Below are 5,602 nucleotides of genomic sequence, written 5' to 3' on the forward strand. Positions count from 1 at the left end.
CGGCGTTCAGGTACCGTCAGTGTAAAAAGTATTTTCTCGAAAGTTTAGAAGCTAATTTAGGCGCTACGGTTTGTTTAGGCATTTTAAATTACTTTCAGGTTTTTATATTGTTTGTTTTGAGTGGGTTGTGATAAATACAGGAATAGGGATGACGACAATTTTCTTTTCGTTATCAGTCTATTTATTATTTTTTGTTTTGTCTAACATAAATTGATAAAGTTAGTATTTATTTGCGTAGTCATTAAGTCACTATCCCTACTCTTGGAAAAAGTTATCTTTGTAGTTTTTTTTACATTAAGCCAAAAATCCTTCCTTCCTTGTCGTTACACTCTTGCCAGAGTGGTCGTGGTCGTCACGTCAGGGGTGGTGGCAAGCTTTACAATCCGCCGCCATTCCTCCCGCACTGCGGTTCGCCTTGTGCATTCATGTAGAGGGCCATTGAGGGCAGTTTTGATTTGGTCTGTCCAACGCATTGGTGACCTGCCTCGTGCTCTTGTGAAAAATACATGTCTAATATTTTTATACTATCAATCTGACGAACTAAATATATTTTTGCTTTTTTACCTAGTCGTAATCCCTATTGTATTTGATGTTCATTCTGAAACAATATTCTTAGACGACATACCTAACGAATACATTTATTTAAACCTTACTTTGTATTAATTTGTGTGAAACAAAATATATTGATTTATTTATATTTATATATTTAAAAGTCATTTAGGTGTTCTTTCTATATTTACCCGCGGGCCCGCCACAATAAACCGAAATTGATCCCAAGGGAACATAAATCGAGATAAATATGTAGTCCGAAGTATTTCGATTAAAGTTTTTGTCATTATTTCAACAAAGAAATGAACCTGAAGTTCTACTATCTCCTGGAGTAATCCTGCGTAGTTGTGAAAGCAAGATGGTACTTCACATGGTTTGGAGCAAGTAAAACAATTGCAGTTCGCTTCCAGAACTACAATTGTTTTACTTGGTTTGTGACCGTTCTCCAGTTAGATATGCAGTCTACTTTGCATCACATTGTAACTTAAATGGAGAACCGGTCTAGTGCGAGTCTTACTTGCGACACAGAGTGTTCCGTAGAAGTAGGCTTAGAAAAAAAATACCAAAAATACGTCACCCAAAAAAATTATGACGTAGCAATCTTTATCTTTGCTGAGTTGTTATTGAGGCAACGAAAACAGATCTTTGAACTGTCTAGCTATCACGGTTCATGGGAAACAGTCTTGTGACAGAAGGACGGACAAACAGCAGAGCTTTATTAATAATGTTTCATTTTTCGCTTACTTGACCAAAACATGCAAACAAGCATGCTTTTATTGTTGTTACCTAAACCAATATTGGCAGACAAGGTTCGAAATAACCAACAACATTGTTTTGTGTGCTTTTGACGCTGCCTTCCACAAAGTTTTTCCCTGTATGGTACGTGTTTCAGTCGACTGCGTTTGCAGTCATAAATTTAACATGCATACGCCCAAACATGAAACTAATGTGTGGATGTGAGAAAAGTGCTTGGCTTTTAACGGAAAAAACTGGTCGATATCGCCAATGTTTGACCAAAAATTGGCCATGTGTTCAGCAATTGAACCTTTGAATTGTGGTGGCAGCTTTTGCTCAGTGAATTCTGTTCGAAACTGAAATGAAACTATTTTTAACGCAACTAAAGGGTAAAATCGGAATACTATAACTAAGGCTCCGCTGTCTATCAGTCTGTCCGTCCGTCTGTCACCAGGTTAGTTGAAATTTACACAAATGATGTACTGCTATAACAAAAAAGAATCTAAATCTAAATAGAGCATTTGTAACAGTCATCAATACATTGGGTGAACATATTCTTTTGGAAATTTATTATTATTGGCCTATTTGTACGACATCCTCAATATCCTGAGGTCTTCCTCAATTGACCAGCTTTTGATCTACATTTCAGTTGTCAACGACTTTATAGATGTCATGATCTAGTCAGACTGCACTAAATCAAAAGTTCAATCTCATTCGTCAAATAATGACCAAATATTGGCTATTTGGTAATGATATGGCATCATTCATTATTGGTAGTGTATAATGTCCATCGTACACATCGATTCATCATTGGAATTAAGCTGTAACCATTATAAAGCCGTTGGTTTCAGTCAGGATTTTCGATCAAATTAAAATTAACTTTTCCATGATTTTGTATTACAATAAACCTACTTGCTTTTGTATTTATCCATCTATAATCGACTAGCTGTTGTTACTGTACGTTACTAATAGAAAATGATCACACATGTACATAAAATCAGGATAAAAACTATCCTGTGTATGTGTATCCAGGTTATAAAATAAATGTGCATATTTTTTTTCTAAATCCGTCCATTGGTTTTTGCGCTTTTATATTATTGGAACTAGAACTAGTGGTTGCGTACAAATCTGTCTTCGTGGGATATCGCTGTTAATACAGAATACTCAACTCTTTGTACTTTCTTATCCCTCCAAGAACATGAGTATAATAGGGATGATGACAATTTTTTTTGCAGTGTCCGTCTTGTAGTTTTTTGTATAATAATGGATACGTATTTTTTTATTTGTCCCGCAAACATAAATTAAAGTGAATGAAACTTACGCGTGACGTCACGATACAGTATAAATTTTACCATATCGTTACGTCACAAGCCCCCTCTCCTAAACTTTAAAGCAGCTAATCTTTGTCAATTCTAGTTTTTTTGAAAAAGGAAAAAATACGTGTTTCATACTTTTCTATTATCTTACTGAGGGACTAATGAGATTTTTTCTTTTTATAGCCAGTCATCATCCCTATTGGTCACAATGATCGATTAAGTATTGCGTAACAAACAAACTTACATTCACATTTTTAATAGAAGTAAGTATTAGTAGAATAGCTAGCTGCTTTATAATTAAAGTCGTACGATACTAGTGTGTTCAAAAAACTTCGTGAAATACAAAAGGTTTCCCTAACAAGGGCCTATTTTTACGATAGCAAATATTATTTACTTGAGCAACAAAACCGCAAAAGTGCTCTTCCAGTTTTAATTACTTTAAATTACGAGAAGTAATTTGATGCTATTTGTTTATTCTGTAGATAGATTTAATAAGTAACAAAGACTGATGAAGACAATCAGATTGATAAAAAATTGCTTTTAGTTCTTATTTATCGCTAGGAATGTCTTTAGAGATAGAGATATTATTCAATGGGCTTAAAATACTATTCTTGGTTCTTCGCTACGCTAATTTTTCAACTGACTATGTTTATTACCTCAGAACTGCGGACTGGATGGACCGATCCGTAAATTCTTTATTAATCTAACGTAAAATAGCTGTCAATTGGTCCCCCCCCCCATATAGGTATTATCATCTGGACCTTGAACACTATTCTCTGATCTCCGAACTTTTGCCGTTTTGTGAGACAGCGCTACGCATAGTGTATTTCCCCATCTCACTTTTGCAATATCAATAGTATCAATAGCAGACTACTCATAGTACAATTTAATAGACACTTTGGTACGATGATATACCACCTCCTTTTACCGTCAGACCTTTGCTGTGAAAACGAGAAAGAACAGTACAAGGCTCATATCAGCGTCTCTCTTTCACAATAGTCTTAGCTCGGGAAACAGCAGGTCTTTCCGATTGTTACAAAAATTATATGTAAATAGTCGATAAATAACTATTTATTTTCACAAATAGCACTGTTTATGATACAAATTTGTCCTTTATCTATACATATAATAAAATTGTAGAAAAGTGAAAACTGTACATTGAATATTTTAAAAAAAGAATAATTGCAGGGTGGTCTATGAACGATTCCGATGCCGAAAATATGATTTTTAGAATTTTTGTCTGTTTGTCTGTTTGTCTGTATGTATGTCCGGAAAGATCTCGGAAAGTACTGGATAGATTTGATTCGAATTTTCAGAGAATATCAACAAGAGGTCCGGTCAACATACTTTTTACTTATTATCTCGCTTTTCCTTACAGGGGGTGAGCAGGAGCCTTTTATATCTATCAACAAATATCAAATTATCTCATAAACTACTTAACAGATTTCATTCAAATTTGGCATGAACATTGTCGGACGCTTGATTCAACATATATATAAAAACCATAACGCTACTATGCGGGGGGCATGAGCAGTAAAGTTTTAAATTTTTGGTCCCACCCGTAACATTGTGTAATATAATTATGAGGTGTATTTTCACCCGATTTGGTAGTGGGTAGTACGGTCATCAATTTACACAAAAAAACATCACGCTATTTATCTAAGACTTTTGGCAGAGCAATAATATATTTTTTCGAAAATTAATCATTTTCACAAAATTAGTCATTTTATTCTCTTTCAAGTCTATTATAGGCCTAGCGCGACTAAATCACAAGTAAAATAAAAGAAACATAAACTATTCATACTTTTTTTATGCAATTGTTACTTTGAAATACATTCTTGAAACATTGGAACTTAAATTATTTTTATTTTTATTGATGTACTAAATTACTCAAGTTCAAACGTGAAATGCTGTAATACTGATTTTGTATTTATTTACGATAGGTATACTTTTAACTTTAACTTTTACCTATATGTTTAACTCAGTGATGTTGGCGATGCTACTTCAAGATCAAAACATTCGTATTCACGCTCAACCCAAACTCGCATGTAGGTCACATTGATCTCATCTATACCTGTGCATAACAATAAATTAATGAACAACATAGTTATTACCTTGGTTCATCTGTAACAACTAGGAACAAAAAAACTCATTGCCTTTCAAAAAATGAAATCATGTTTTCTTAAATTTGCAACATTACATGTGCCAAAAGAATTCGGGATAAAAAAAACCTACAAAATAAAAATTTGGAAAAAATTCTGCATATGGAATATCAAAGATATAGATCTATAAGACTAAAGCTATCATTGAATAAGACGGTACGCTAGACGGTTTTTGACATATGTATCTATTTAATTTCGTAAGTTATATCAAAAACACACAGACATCAATAGAACAATGTCTACTGATAGGTATCTGGGTTTTTTCAATGTCTTGGGGAGTTTATCAGTTTACTATATCCGCCATTATAGAGACCGTACACATGGTTCTTCCAAATATTCATTCCTATTCGTCATACACTGTCTGGAAAATACTTTTGGCTGTCGGTATCGGCAGTCTTCGTGCGGTCAGCGTAACTTCATCGCCAACCTCATGGAATAAACCAGACAAGTGAGGGGCTAAATAAGCTGAAAAGTTGAAGCTTGGTTAGTGTTTAGCAATTCCAACAATTTTTTATATAATTTGTGAAACTCATTTTTACAGATCGTTCGAAAGACAACAACCTCTCAATATCTAGAAAGGCTAGGAATATTATACTTGCATAAACTGCTAACCTTCTTTTTCCGTATACTTAGATCTTTATTTTAATTCCATTTATGCAAAAGAGATGTCGGTAATGCACATCAATGATCGTCGGGTAGGTTAACGAATAAAATACGTAATTCTCTTCGTAAATCGGTACAGTAAATGGAACTCATGCATGAAGTCACTTTTATGTTTATATTTTGCTTAGTCCTAACATTCCACATCTCCTATTCTTCAGAATTTTGTCCCTGTCAATT

At 34.0% G+C, this 5,602-nt stretch overlaps 1 long non-coding RNA gene across 1 annotated transcript; it reads right to left on the minus strand.

Moving 5' to 3' along the window:
• Positions 1 to 4,562: 4,562 nt before the first annotated feature.
• LOC113496487 lies at positions 4,563 to 5,375 on the minus strand. Its single transcript, XR_003400824.1, has 2 exons — positions 5,081 to 5,375; positions 4,563 to 4,674 (listed from the first exon to the last, which is right to left on the minus strand). It is a non-coding gene; the product is annotated as an uncharacterized LOC113496487 (long non-coding RNA).
• Between the last annotated feature and the right edge of the window lie 227 nt (positions 5,376 to 5,602).

This window comes from Trichoplusia ni, chromosome 8 (genome assembly GCF_003590095.1).
Source record: "Trichoplusia ni isolate ovarian cell line Hi5 chromosome 8, tn1, whole genome shotgun sequence".
Classification (NCBI taxonomy): Eukaryota; Metazoa; Arthropoda; class Insecta; order Lepidoptera; family Noctuidae; genus Trichoplusia; species Trichoplusia ni.